This window comes from Sus scrofa, chromosome 8 (assembly GCF_054392235.1).
Source record: "Sus scrofa isolate SSC_HxYL_T2T_F1_AM1 chromosome 8, Sscrofa_HxYL_maternal_Yorkshire_Landrace_v2.0, whole genome shotgun sequence".
In the NCBI taxonomy this organism is placed as follows: domain Eukaryota; kingdom Metazoa; phylum Chordata; class Mammalia; order Artiodactyla; family Suidae; genus Sus; species Sus scrofa.
The window spans coordinates 99,296,428-99,312,772 of record NC_139390.1 but is presented as its reverse complement, the minus strand read 5'-3'; positions in this window follow the sequence as shown (position 1 = coordinate 99,312,772).

Sequence of the window (16,345 nt, the reverse complement as noted above, 5' to 3'; positions counted from 1 at the left end):
AGTCAAAATGATTCATTAAATTTTTATTTACACATATGCAAAATAGAAGGCATTCCATTTTCCTTTAGAGTAAAATTCGGTGTTGCAATGTCCTCCTAGGGCCTATGTAATTAACTCCCAAACTCTATGAACTGTTTCTTCTTATTCCATTCTCAGCACACTGACCTGTATGTTCTTTCTCTAGCACATTAGAGATCCTTTATTTTTAGGACTTTTTCACAATGCTTGGAATGTTCTTCTGTCAGATAACTTCATATTAATTTTCTCACATTCTTCATGTCTTTTCTCAAGTGTTGGTCATCTCACTGAGGCGTATGCTGACTACTAAACTTAGATTATAATTCTTTCCTAATCTTAAATGACTCTCCTTGCCATACACACAAAGCATCTCTGGCATATAATATATTTTACCTCTTACTGTGTTTATTATTCATGGTCTTTCCTCCACCTAGGATATATATTCCATATGTGTAAGAATTTTGCCTCCATAATTCACTGATACATCTGTAACACCCAGAAAGTGCCTGTAGTAGGTACTTGCTGCCTACTTTTTAAATAAATGAATGAATGACTTGCATTAATGTGATGTCAACTGTGATAGAAAGAAGGAGACAGAAGTGATAGCTGTTTTTTATGGCAATTTAACCTAGTGGGAAGATTGTGTTTTTGGAATTTATGAGATAAAATTTGTATTCCATGTTCTCATTTATTAACTATGTGATTTTAGATGATGAGGGAAAGAAAACAGTGAAGAAGCTCAAAATAATCATTAGAAAATGGGAGGAGAACTAGGTGAGAATGATATCCTAAAAATAAAAAAAAAGCTTTCAAACAATTGGAATAATGAGTATTGAGATGTACTGTGGATAAGATAAATAATTTCATTTAAAAATTAGGGTATCATTGATGGTAAAAGAGTATTTTCATTGGTGTGGTAGAGATCTCATTTTGTAATAGGATTCTGTATGAATTGTTTAGATAATTTTGAACTGGGTACATATATGGGTACAAAAGATTTAAAATATATAAACATTTTACAACTTGCTACTTTCATTAGCTTTAAATTCGTTCTTTTACTTAAGATTTAGACCCAGTTCCATTTTTTATGTCAAGATTGTTGTAAAAATACAAGTACGCAAAAGCTACTTGAAATTTAAATAGCAAAACAGCACACACAAAATAGAGGCAACTTGAAATACATGTAAAAAGATGTTGCCTACTTAATTTGAGGTTTTTCAACTGATCTTTTATGAGGCAGTTTTCAGTGTACAGTGCTTGTATAAAAATAACTGTTACTGGTTTTCTTATAATATGATTTGTACAAACTGCAGGCAAAGTAATTGACAAAACTCAGTTTTAAAATTAAGCAGGCCCTGAATAAATGCAGTCTCTTTTTAAAATAAGGTTATCTCAGCTGCTTGTTTTGTATATTTTCCCCTTGTATAATTCAATAGTGCCAGTTGCCCATAAGCAAGGAATAACTTAATAATTTGGCAGACAATCTGAAAAACATATGAAAATAATTTATGTTAATAAGTCTAAGTATATCTTAATATATTTAAAGATAAATTTATTTAAACATTTTAAAAGTTAGATTTTCAAAAACCAGTAACACTTTACCCAAATTACACAGAACTTTCATGTTTTAAAGTAGGAATTGATTAAAATAGTTTGTCATTCATAGTTTCTGAACTTTCCTGTGTCTTAAACTGTAGTATTGATGGTTCCTGGCTTATAAATAATATAGAATTGTGTTTAGTTTTTACTGTTACTGTTTTTGTTCTCAGGGAGTTATAATGAGTACACATTATTAAGCAAAAAATGTATCTGTAAAGATACACATCTAGTTATAGTACTGATTCTAGATCTGAAGAAGAAAGAATACTCACATAAATATTAACTTTTTGAAAATTAGTTTTACTTCATCTGCTTTCTTTCCAATTTAATGAGCATTTTCCAAATTTCCTCTCAATTCATATACTGAAAAAGGAATAGCCGTAAGGAATATATGAGCTGTTTAATTAAGTGTGGTATCACAACTGTGTAATTAACATAATAGTCAAATGAGAACTTCAAATGTTTAAAAATCTATACAATTTTATCATAAAAATATAGGTTCCTATTTATGTAACTTGGGGGACGGAAAAGTTATTTCTAAGATGAAAGTTAATAAACAGAAAATATGAGAAATATTGAAACATTTTTCTCTTTTAAGCCCATCTATATCTCTAACTACCACATTTCTCTCCTTATATAAATTTCCTAAAATAGTCATCTATACTCCTGCCTCTAATGTCACTCCTACCATTTCCTCCTGAAGCCATGCATGTCACGCTTTCATTCCACCACCTTTTCTGAAACTTTTTTATTCTGATATCAATGACCTCCACAATGCTAAATCCAATAAATTGGGATATTTCTATCCTAATGTTATATTAACTATATCTAAAAATAGAGATGACTCATAATGGAAGTGTTTGATTCTCCTGACTTCTAAGGAAGCACTCTCCTTGTTTTCCTTCAATCATTGAGGCCGTTTCTTCTTAGTCTCCTTTGCTGGTATTTTCTGTCTCTCTGACTTTTAATCATTCATTGTTTACAGGACTGAGCATTTGGATTTTTTTCTAGTTTCTCTCTAAACATACCAGTAGGTGAAATTATCAAGCTTCATGGATTTGAATATGCTTCTGCATACCAATGACTTAACTCTTCCTTTAATCTAGACTTGCACTTTCATTTTCCTACTAACAACTCCACCTGGCTAATAATGGTACCAAATTTTATATGTTCCAACTGGTCTCCTAATATTCACCACAATATCAATTCCTTTCATAATATTCTCATCTTCATGACTTGCAACTCTGTTTTTTTCCCATTGTAGGCATAAAATAATTCAGTTATAAGTCATATTTCTTTTCCTAAATATTCACACCTGATCCTTTGGCAAATCACATTGGTACTGACTTAAGGAAAAAATATCCAGAATGTACCACTTTTCTTTACCTCTGCTGTTATTACTCCCATGTAAACCATCAACATCTCCACCTGGCCTCTCTGCTTCCACTTTTACTACTCCCTTTAGTCTATCTTTAACACAGCAGCCAGTGTGGTCCTGTTAAAAACCTAAATCAGACCATACAGGTGCTCTGCTCCATAGCCTCCTGACCCATTTTAAAAAATAAATAGCAAAATTCTTAAAATAGCCTATAAAACCCTGCACAAACTGGGCTTGATTTTCCTCCCAATGTTACTTCTAGGACCTCAGCTTCTACCACTTTATCCCTTGTTCACTCTTGCCTCTGAGTTACTCCTTGAACATGTCAGGTAAGTTCTCTGTGTAGGAATGCCTTCTACCTAGAACCTTTGGCCTCCAAATACCCCTGGACTTTGTACCTCACCTCTTCAGGTCTTATCCAAATGTTTCCTTCTTACAAAGGCTTTTCTGGGCCACTCATACCCTATCTGTAATTGCAAAACAGCAGGCTCTACCTACATTTTCTATCCTAATTCTCTGCTTTCTCTATACCCATAATATAAGATATCCCCATATTTTTATGTTGATGAATAAAATACTTTTTTGTTTTATTTATTGTCTTTTACTAGTAAAATATAGGCTCCAGAAGGGTAGGGCTATTTTCTATTTCCCTATGCCAAGCTCTTGGTTAAGTGTACAATAAATACTTGTTGAGTGAATGGCTGAAAAATCCAGGCATTTCTGTAAAGGTAGTAGAATATGGTTATCGCAGGTAAACATTCACTACTGTAGATGACAGAGATATTGTCTGATTCCTGAACCAAATTCAGGTCTTGTTTTCAAGGAAAAAAAACTAGGATGAACTGGTACAATAGTTTCTGTGGTGCACTTACTGATTAAAATACCTGAAAAGTGACCTTGTATTATGTACTTTAAATTTAAACATGTGGAAATCATGCTGTTACCATAGGAAGAAGTAAATTAATGTATCTGGAGGATCATTTATACCTTCTATAAAAATCAGAACTTTCATATTTCATTGAAATCATGAATTAGTATTTTGAAGGCATATTAAATAACAGTTAAAATAACTGTATTTTAAGAAAATGGTGAAAAACAAACTTTATATGAATAAAGACTTTTTTTTTTTTTTGTCTTTTTTTTTTTTTTTTTTTTTGACATTTCTTGGGCTGCTCCTGCGGCCTATGGAGGTTTCCAGGCTAGGGGTCTAAAGTCTGGTGGTGTGGCAGGAGCAAAGAAATTTATTATACAGTTTTAAGTATCTATTATGGTAATGCCCTCTAAGCACAATAAAAGATGCCATTGCACATGGTATATGCCTTCACCCATTCACAAATTTCTAATGAAAAAAAATGGCATAAAAAATGCCTACAACAAATAACAATTAGGTCCATTAGAGAGGTACAAATAGTAGAGGGAGAATGAATGTTAAAATATTTGGAATAATTTGAGAAGACCCTGATATTTGTTCTCTCCTTTGAAAAGTAGATAGAAGTTTATGAGTACCAAGACATCCTGCTTGATGCAATCTACAATTAAATCAGTATTATCTGGTATACAGAACATTTTATTATTTTGTATTTCAATATTCCCTGTCTCTTATCAATTAGCTAGAGTTGAAGTAACAAAGTACTATGTACAACTTGTGTTGGCTTAAACAAGAGAAATTAATTGTCCCGTATTTATGGACACTAGAATTCCAAAATCAAGGTGTAGACAGGATTGGTTCTTCCTGAGGGCTGTGTGGGAAAGGATCTCTTCCAGGTCTCTATCTTTGTCTTTATGTTCACGTGGTGTTCTTATGTGTTTATCTGTCTCGAGGTGATGTCTTTTTATAAAGGAGACTAATCATACCCTAAGAGCCTCACTAATACCTTGGATATCTCTGTAAAGACCCTAAAGATCTCCAGTTAAGGTCACATTCTAACTTACTTGGGGATTAAGATTTCAACATAGGAATCTTGCATGGAAACTCTCCCTAACACTCTCCATTAGTCAGCTCCACTAGGATCCCTAGGGCAGGTTTGTTTGTTTGCTTGTTTGTCTTACTTCCTTAGGAGCACAGTAGATATTCAGAAACATTTATCAAATGTTATTGGAGTTGGTTCTAACCTTGATCAGGAAACACACTGCCTGTTTTGCAAGCAACACATTTAGTCTTTATAACATCAAATTAATTGGAATACTTTGGAGTTCTAGATTCAGTAATCATTTTGTGACATGCACAAAACATTTCTTACAAGCTTTTTCATTTTTCATTATAAGCAAATAATGTTTCCTCTTACCCAGCCCCAGTGAACTAGAATCATAGTACTTGTGAGTTTGTTTGTTATACAGATTAATTTATAGGCTTATAAAATAGATTTAGCATTCATTTGTGCCTAAGCATATCATAGTTATAGCATGTCATATATAGTTGTATGTGACTTTTGAACTGGGCTTCTATCTTAGTTCTGAGATAGCAATGCAGTTTCCTTGAAAGGACTAGAATAATGCCTCAAATTCTCATTTTTCTGGGGTCTGAATTTTCAGATTTTTGTCAGCTTAATGGTTCTTACAGGATAAACTCTTTTATTTCTTTTCAAATGTTATATTTAAAATTAAAAAAAATACAAATAATCTTTGAAGTAAACTGAGGGGCATTTCCCCAAACAGCTTCTTTTTAGTAGGTGGTAAAATGAAGCAATTATGAGCGACTATCTCAGATGAAGGTGGAAAACTGGGAGGCAACTTCATCTTTCTGTTGGCAATGAGTTTGGAAAATGCTATCTCACTCTGACTTATTTCTCTAGTACTTAGCTTCAAACACGTCATCTCTAACCCTAGGCTTTGCTTACAAATGACCTATGCTGTTTCACATTCAGTATTCTTAAAAATTACTTATTATTCACATTCAAAAGTCAATTCAAGTCTTTGATATAAAACTTCAAAATGGGAGCTCCCTGCTGGCCTAGTGGTTAGGAGTCAGAGCTTTCACTTCAGCAGCCTTGGTTCAATCCCTGGTCTGGGAACTGATATCCCACATCAAGCCACTGCACAAAATAATGGTAATAACAAAAATAATAATAAAAATTCAAATTGACAAATAAAATTCAAAACTTGTCATATATATATGTGTGTGTGTATATATATGTGTGTATGTATATATATATAAAATGTGAATGCTTTTTACTTCACTGCCTGAAGAGCATAAAAGGAACAATCTTCAACTTTTCAGAGAATTTTTTTTTCACCTGACAGATTAAAAAAAATAATTTACTGTGAGTTCGGTAAGACAGTTTAAAACCTATCTGCTGTATTAAATGAGAGATTATATTTGTAACCAACATGGATGAAGACTATGTTAAACAGAGCTATGAAAAAATAATGATTTACTAGAGGATGATTTTATAATGCAGTAGTATATAAACTCACCTCCACCTCCTTTCTCTGAGACTACTCAACATTTCAATAAGCTGAGATTTCTTGTTGTAAATGAAAGAATACATGATTCAGATCCAAACACTTAGTCAAGTTAGCTCTTATCAATTATTATTTAGAGGTATGTTAGAAATCTAATAACTCTTGAATGTTTTGAAAATATTTTGTTGAGAATACATGGAGAAAGCAACATATATTCTTATTGTGGGGGGAGTAGGATGGAAATCATGCCAAGACTGTTAACATTTTAGATTGCAAACATGTGCTCAGCCTTCTTTTTTATACATTAATCATAAAATATTTACTGTTCAATAGCAACAGTAATCAAATTAATTTATTGATTATACAGAAAGTAAGTAGGAGATTTGAAAATTACTACTTTGTACTACATAATCATTATTTGGAGATGTATTTTTATGGAATAAAAAATCAAAATATACCTTCATTTATACTTGTTAGTAGGAAAATAGTTCAAATTTTGATTAATAATATAGTGCCACTTTAATTCCATTGACTTAATTTTACATGGGGTCTCACTTCTTCATATTAGCTGACATTCTGACATGGCTTAGATGCCTTCAGTTAGCTTTGTTCAATTATGTGAATTAGTGATTAGAAGAGGCTGTCAGCCACCGTTGTAATTAAATCTAAAAAGTAAGAGATAAGAATCCAGTTGCATCTGACAGTGTCAATAAATGCCTATGATACTACCAAGTACAAATAAATGGACACATATATTTCAAATTTATTTTAAAATTGTATTTGAAAATATAATTAGCAGATCAGTTGAACAGACTGTTCTTTGTTCCTAAATATTCAAGACCATATTGCTGCAGAGATGCTTTTGCATAAATTTTGGTGGAAAGCTTTGTACCTTTTAGTATATACTAAAATTTTTCCTCACATTTGAACTACATGAGTTAAGTAAATGGTTTTTAATATAATATGCCTTTTCTTCATGCTGTTTGCTGATATTAATATAATTTTTCAATCTTTTTTGTATGACAAATGTATTATATTTAGAAACTTATTCTTTGTTAATGTTATATTTATGAAGAAATTATAATTGACTCTGTACCTGCTGCTTCAGTGAGAAAGATTTAATTGGCCCCAAATTGTTTTAATATTGACATCATTTATTTATTTTTAATTTTCATATCCAAATTTGCAAGAGATATATGTGTGTATGTTTGAATATATATGTTATGCATATATATATAAAGTATGTATATTTAGTGATAAAATTTTGTGCTTCCATAAGATCATATATTTAAAGTGGTACTATATACTCAGTTGATTTACATGAAAATCTAAAATACTTTTGATTAAATATAGAAGTTAAGTGGTTTCCAAATTAGTTTATATTTCCTTTGATATATCTTTGGTATAACTAGGGAAGTAATAGAAATATAATTATATTAATAAATCAATAGGTATAACTTTCTATATTTATTGTCCAGTGAAAATGATGAATATTTTTTAAGCATAAGCAGTAATTACTTGCATTTTACTTGGAAGATGAAGTTTTTAAAAATCAATGCATCTGTTCTAGAAAAGACTGATAGGTAAACTTAAACTTTGAAAATTTAATACTTACTAGCAATTAATATTTATTTAATAATAATTCATATTTATTGTGCTTAGGTTATTGTTACTGAACATGGGTTTTTAACATATTTCATTTAATTCCTGTGACCTTTTATGCATAGTACATAGTTGAAGGAAATTAGTGGTTTAGTAATGAAATTTCATGGTTAGCATGGATAAAACTGGGTTTTAAAACTGTTAGGGCCCTGCATTATTTCCTTGATCACCGTCCACTGTGCAACAAGGAATTGAAGCTACTGGCGTTAGAGATGTAGGCAATCTCTAGGCAGGAGCTTGCATTGGGATCCAAGCAGCGCTGGTCAAGGGAACCCCCTTAAAGTGACAGCATCATGGGTCAAGAGTTACAGTTCTTTTTTTTTTCTTTAATTACTCAATGAATTTATTACATTTATAGTTGTACAATGATCATCACAATCCAATTTTATAGGATTTCCATTCCACACCCCCAAGCGCATTTCACTACCCCCCAACCTGTTTCCATTGGAAACTGTAAGTTTTTCAAAGTCTATGAGTCAGTATCTGTTCTGCAAAAAAGTTCATTGTGTCCTTTTTTCATATTCCACATGTCAGTGATAGATAGCATTGGGTGCTTTAAGGGGTGTCACCCTGTCCACAGGAGAAAACACTGCCACCGTAGGTTGCCTTGGAGACTGAAATGGAGTGGAATCAGATTTGCCTGAAGGGAAGTGTGCAGCGGATGTATTTAAAGCAAAAAGACCTGCCTTGGGAGTAGAGATAGGCCCTGCTTTACAGTTGGGTTTTTCTTATATCCCTATGGTGCAGACACAAGTGGGGACCTGATTCTAAGCATCCCAGCTCACTGATTCTTCCTGGTCTGGCCCGTGGCGGGTGCAGAAGGGCTGGGTGTTGATTGGTCTTTGTATGGGGCATGTTTGATCTTCTGATTATAGTCATATGCAGGATACCTTATTTGTATGGGGAACTGGTTATATAGAGGTGGAGTAAGGAGTGGGTTACATACCTTTCCTAGTAGGGAGCAGGACGGAGCAGGCTAGGTTACTCAAGGTGGAGGAAGGGGCATTACAATGAGACAGGTGCAGCAGTGACAAGGGTCTGGTAATTCTTGTCTTGTCCAGAGGCTTTGGGTTTAATCTCCTTAAAGGGGGCTCGAAGCCTAACACAACCTGGAAAAACGAGGATTTGAAACTAAGTTTTTTTTTTTTAAGTTTTTATGCACTTCATCACTATACTTTTCTGCCTCCAGTTTATTTCACCCTTTGTACAGGTAATGGAAAATAAGTGCCTTGGGAAAAAAAAATGACACAGCTTATGAATTGTAATAGGAGTGATATTAAAATTTTTTCCATCATTATAGCACATGAATTGTTTCTAAAAGATGGACTTTCTCTATGTAGAACCAGTATGTTCCAACAGTTGCTTAACAACTCAGTAGCACCACTAAATAAGTGTTTATCATAGGCTAAAATATAGGAAATTGTGAGTAAAACAAAGGCATTTTTTTAAATTATACTTTTCTGACTTCCACTCTTCATTATCATATAAAGGCCTAAATATTTGTGTAAACTCTTAAAAGGGTTTGTGAAAGAAATATTATACCATCTATATTTTGAAGTCAAGTAATGCCTGGTATATTTTACATGTTTCTGATATGTATCACATAACCAGGTTTTTTTTATTATAAGCAATATTAACATTAACACTACTGAAATTTGAACACATGTGGAGTCTAGCTAAGTGATTTTCATTCAGTTCTTGAAAAAGTCCTTTTATGTGCAGAGTCATATCCAAATTTTATATTAGTAAATGAGGTAAAGAGAATTCAAGTAAGTTGAATCCATAAGTAATAAGTATATGTTTAGATGTCAGTATGAATCTAGGAATGTCTTGTTTTGAAACTCACCTTCTTACTTGCTACAGATGGGTATCGCACACTATGTTGTACTTCCTTAAGTCATCAGGGACCAAGAATTAAAATAAATACTACCTTAAAATTATGAGAAATGCTATTTTAAGCAATGAAATAACACGTACTTTTTTTTTTCTTTTGGTTGCCACATGGCATATGGAGTTCCCGGATCAAGGATCAGATCAGATCTTAGGTTGCCACAGTCACAACCTAAGGTGCAGACGCGGCAACACCCGATCCTTAACCCACTGTGCTGGGGATCAAACCCATGTCCCTGTGCTCCCAAGATGCCACTGATCCCATTGCACCACAGCGGGAGCTCTAATAGTATGTAGTTTTATATAAAGTCATATTAGGTCAGAAAGATTTAGGAATACATGCTAAATCCACTGCTAAAGTAAATGGAATTATTTTGCACAGTTGTTAATCTCTTTGAACTCATTCTTGTATTTCTTATACTTAAAATAACATTATATTTCTTATTATGTGACTGAAAGCACACATTTAAGAAACCTAATTGCATAATGACTAATGAGACTCGAGGCAGTTATTATAATTATTACTACTTATTATATTAAATATTAACTTTTCTAACTATCAGCTATCACAGTGATATCCAGGAGTGACTTAAATAAGAAAGGAGTAATTTGCTTCCAGTCTTTTTGTCAATATTTACATGGAGATATTCCTTTTCAGATTTAGGACCTCAGATTTCCGGAGAGGCTTATGTGGCCCCTATCACAGCATTTGGCCTCCTAGGAAATATTGTATCTCCTAAACTTCTCTGAGATGTTTTCCTTTAGAATCCTTGTGTGTTAACCAGATCAGTCAGTTCCTGATAATGTGTAAGAATTTAAGTCATTACCTTTCACTGATATTGTCCCTACTGAGAAAACAATATCCGATTACAAAAGAAATCACTTCAAAAAGAGAGTTTCAGGTTTGGGGACGTTCTAAGAGGAGAAACTTATTCTATTCAGTAAATTTTAAATTATTAAAATAGGCCACAGAATAATACTATCTATAAACAGATAATTCTGGACTGGACACCAAAAGACTTATCTATACTGGTTCTGCCATGTGCTTGACCTTGATCATAATACGTGATCCCTCCCCTTCCAGTTTCATTCTTGTTATAGGTGAGATCTGAGCAAAAATATTACTAAAATATTTTACATGTTTATTTTTAAACAAGTGTTTACTAGTAGGTACCATGGCATTGTACTTTTTCTTGCTTATTTGTTTAGTGATGTGGAGTCGGCAATGAACAAGAGAGACAAGATTCCTCCTAAAATATTTCCTACATACTAACATGAGGAATATGATCTTTGCTGTCTATTGAATCCAAGTTTAAAAAAAAAATGACCTTATAGTCAATACTAATGGTGAAACATACACATAATGAATGTATTAGACTAAGTTGCCAGAATGGATATCCCAATACATGCAAAAAAATATTGAATACTTCTATATACAGTGTATACTTCTATATACAATGTATATATAATATGTGAGAAATTAGTTATAATACATCTATATTTCTACCTAATGCTATCTCATTCTATTTCTATACAAAATAGATATAAAATAGACATAATTTTTTTTTAAATATTTAATATACTTTAATGCACTTACCTGTATTTTTGGTTTTATTTAATATTTAATATAATTGAGTGTATTTTTCAAAATCAAAGCTTAATACATGGTTAAAATATTTCAGGGCTCAAGAAGAGATCAAACTTTCACATATAGAGAAATAATTTTGCATTAGCTTTAATATTCCTTATTTTATTAAATTTAAAAGAATATTTCATGGTATAGACATGTCATTATTTATCAGTATTTTAAACTCTTCTGTCTTTTTTCCTATGGACACAATTGGATTCTTTCTTAGCATGAATGGACTTAGTTTACTACATGCAGTTTTACTCAGATAAACTAGTATTTTGTTTCCAAAGATTTCATGATATTTAAAAGATGTTTTGGGATACTATCATATCCTTAAGACTGATGTATTAAAATCAACTTGAGATTTTAATCCTATGGGGTAGAGTTGGTAAATGTTACAAACTTGGCATCTATATAATATGTTTATAGGAGGGATACTAAAAATATTTGGCATTTATTTGGCATTTAATGTGGCAGTGGGATCAACTATTCAGCATGGGAATTTGACTAATCAGAACCCCCCCCCCTGCAAATACTGGTATGCTATAATTTTGAATGTTTATAGACATTTGCAATAATTCTATACTTCAGGGATGAAAGTATGAAACATTGCCATTGACTAAGAGCTATTGTCTTTAACCAAGAGTTTCCACAGCAAGTGGCTGACTTAAAAGCAGATATTCAGTTCTCTACTTAGAAGCTGGTACAAAGCCAAGGCAATTTTAAGTGAAAAGACAAGCCAGGTTCAATGTCATTTAATTAGGCCACATAGGCAAAATTTATTTTTAAGATCAAGAAAAATATAAAAAAAATAGTGTTTCCACAAAGAGAAAGTTACTGCATTAAAAGTTATTCTTGTCTGAATTGAATATAGAACTCTCTTTAAAAATCAATCACAATTCCACTTTATACCATAAAGTAAACTGTTTTGCAGAATTTAATAGGATTATGCTATTGATTCCATCTATACAATGCTGGCTGGTATAGCATACCTATGAACTATGGGCTTTTATGATACTGAGCACAAGAGAAAAGGGATTAGTCTGTGAAAGAACAAGCAGATTTCCAGGCTCTATGCAATATTCACATACTTGTTAACTCAATAGTCATGTTATTCAATGTCAACAAGTGCAACAGAACAAAATAAAAAATTTGTCTGTTTTAATGCTTTGAAACATGTGGCTAAGCTTATTTTAAAAACTCATTTTGGGTACCTATTCAAAATCCAAGTACTAGCTAGATACAGATACAAAAGACTAGTATTTTCTTCCTTCTCTGTTTTTTTTTTTTTCCCCCACAGAGATGAAAATACTATTGAATCATTGATTTCAGCTGTATATGATTTCATTAACTTCCATAGTTTCTTCTTGAGAATCATTTAATCAGATCAGATACTAATATCTAGCTATTCTGGCTTATTTTGAGTCTAGGTCAGGTAAAAAGTGTAGAGTAGAGGGTGGGAGAAGGCAGAAGGAGATTTGACTGCAGTAGAAAAGGCAACATGATGGTAGAAGCAGAGGTTGGAGTCTTATGCTTAGAAGGTGGAGGAGGGGCTAGCATTCAAAGACTACGGATGGCAACTAGATCCTGAAAAGGACAAGAAAATGGGTTCTTCCCAGGAGCCTACGGAAGAAACAGACCTGTTCATAACTTGACATCTAGACTTCTGAACTCCAGAATTTTAAGGAAATAAATTTGGCTTGTTTATGTCTCTAAGTTGATTTGGTAATTTGTTGCAGCAGCAGTAAGTTAATATATTTATTGGTCACTTGATTATTGCCTCTAGATTCACCTTCGATAACAAAGAAAAAAGACTACATTTTGAAATCTATCAAGATTTATTATTTATACAGTAGGAATCAATATGTCAGTACAATTCTACTGGAAAGAGATGAAAAATTTTATTGAGGATAAAGACTTTGAAAGTCAAAGGAGAGAGGGAGTTGTAATAGGGAGTCTTCAGTTCTGTGATGCAAGGTTGACACCTATGAAAAAATAGAGATAAAGAAGAAATAATGAATGGGTAAAGCTACTGATATATTTCTGAGAAAGTCTCATCCATGCCCACAAGGAACCATACAGCAAAGATTGCCTGTTTAGAGAAATCCCTTGATAAGCAGAAAGAAAGGTCTAACATTGCCCATGCCTGGTTACTAATGAAACAGCCCAGAGGAGTATATTTTTGGCTAGAACACTGTGACAGTTTCTAAGAGTGGTATAACCTCATCTGTCAGCCGGTTGCAGTTCTCAGAGCAGGTTTTCTCTTGTAGGGGTATCCAAATGCCATACTTTGATGGCTGCCGCAGTCAAATCAACATGGTAGGCATGTAATAAATATACCTTAAATAAAAAATAATGAATATTCCATTGGAATATTGCGAAAGTCTGAAATCTTCACCTACAATAGTGACTTTTCTCTCATGCTCTAGCACTTCCACCTTCATATTATTTCCTTTTGCAGGATAGCCTTGAACAAACATGTTTGATACTTTCTATTTCCCTAATCATTATGTATGCTGTATTAAATCTTTGATAATAGGTGAAAAATTTCTTCTTTATATTTTGAATGTCTGTGATACATGACTTAGACTATTTAGCTGCCATTCCTAGATTTAGACTTTGTATTTAAATGTGATCTCCTAAGTAGGACTTTGAAACTCTTTCATCACACTTTCATAGTTAACATCTTGGATGTGGTGCTGTGGCAGTGGCTGTCCTGATACATTGCAGGTGACTCTCTTAGTTACACCTCAGAGTCCAGTAGTGTCTTTGTCCTTGCTTCACATGATCAAGAGCTACATACTCAACACTAGCTTCTTCACATCATCATAAAAGAAGAAAAAGATTAAAGGCAAAATAATGATATTCTTACAAAAGGAGACCTTGTCAGATAATGTTGCAACACAGTATTTTATTGATTCGGAGTCCACATAATTTTAATCTAAAGGGCAGATGCTCCGCTAGATTTTTCAGGGTGCATATAGTCTGTCATGTATTCTCTCTTTTTTTTTTTTCTTTTCCATAATCTTTTAAAATATAAACACCATTCTTAGCTCATGGGCCAAACAAAAAAGTAGTCTTCTGCCAGATGTATCTTCAATGTGGAGCCCAAAAGTAATCACATAATTTTCTAAGAAATGTACAGTGACAGGAGAGGTCTCCTCAGTCTTTCCAGTGTATTTATGACATGTTTAATTCTTTCCTGTATCAAGTAAGATTTTGTTTGGTTATGGACATTTGAAAAATCTAAAATAGGGGTGGTATAACTAAAGATAGAATTTTTTTTTCCCCTCTGTAAACTTATAGAGGTGTAGAATGCAAGTCTGATCCACAAATTTCTTAAGAATCCAGCCTCCTTCAGACTTCTCAGTTTATTTCCATCCTCTTGGTTGAAAATAGAATATATGTTCCAGGTTGGATGAAGGATATACAAAAAAAATGAAAAAGGGGCAGTGTCAAGAGTATGTATAGATATATTTCAAGAAAGCTTCTGTAAGCACTTTTGTTTCTCTGGCCAGAACTTACTAATGTGGGCATTTCTAGCTGCAGGGAAATCTAGTCAACCTGTTGTCCTTCACTACTGAATTGTAGTGTGTTGAGTCAGATTTCCTATTTCCATGATAGATGTGTGAAATAGATTTTAGGGATGACTACCTGTTCCTGATATGATTCTTCTTATTTAAATTAGGAAGCCCAGTTGTGGTACATAAACATTTACTCCTATGATAAAATAAGTATAATAGATATAAATATACTATTCATGTTAAGTTTTATTATGCTATTTGTCAATACATTTTAATAGTTTAATTGAATTGTACTCATATATATATTAGTTTGTGAGAAAAAAAAACACATGAAACTAGATTTCTCTGAGAAATATCTTGATACCATGAAGCATAACTGATCAAATATATACATTTTATTCTTGTGATGTACTCAATGTTTAAAAATTTTTATTAGCAGAGTTGATTTACAGTGTTGTGCCACTTTCTGCTATACAGCAAAGAGAACCAGTAATCAATTTTAGAACTTAAATGACCTTACTAATGAATATTAACATACCATCTGAAAGATATTTTTTAATTTGCTAATTTCTCATATTCTATCACAGTATATAGGGAAATTTTAAAAATAGAAATATGTCAAAGAAATATTTTAAATAGTTAATTGTTCTAAAGCTGATTAATTTAATAACTTCCCTCAGATTAATCTTCCAAGAAAATGACTTTACTGATTATCACTTCAGCCACAATAAAAAATTAACAGATATATAAGTTTCCCCATATTTACGTCCATCCCATATATATTTTTAAGTAAGTGTAAGTATTACAAAGGGGAAGTTGGAATGAGAATTGTCATGTCTTTTAACTTACCTTTCTACTCGTACCTAGATACATCATTTAGGTTTTCCACAGCTTACATTTTTCCACACACAAAAAAGACTATTTATATTTATTTCTACCCTTCCTGGGAAATATACATTAGTTCATTAACACAACCTTATAAAATTTTGTGTTATAATAGTATAACTACTAATAACTAATAACAATAAAATGATTGAAATATTAACTTTAAAAATAAATGGCATTTTTATAAGCTCATACACAGGTGAAAATTATACTAAAATCACTTTACAATAAGAATAATATGTAGTACACTAAATTAAATGAAGAATTTCTACAGTGACTCTTTCCAGTTAGGTTATATGGATAGTACCTTCCTAGACAACGTAACCACAATTAATACAGACATAATTTTTCTGTTAT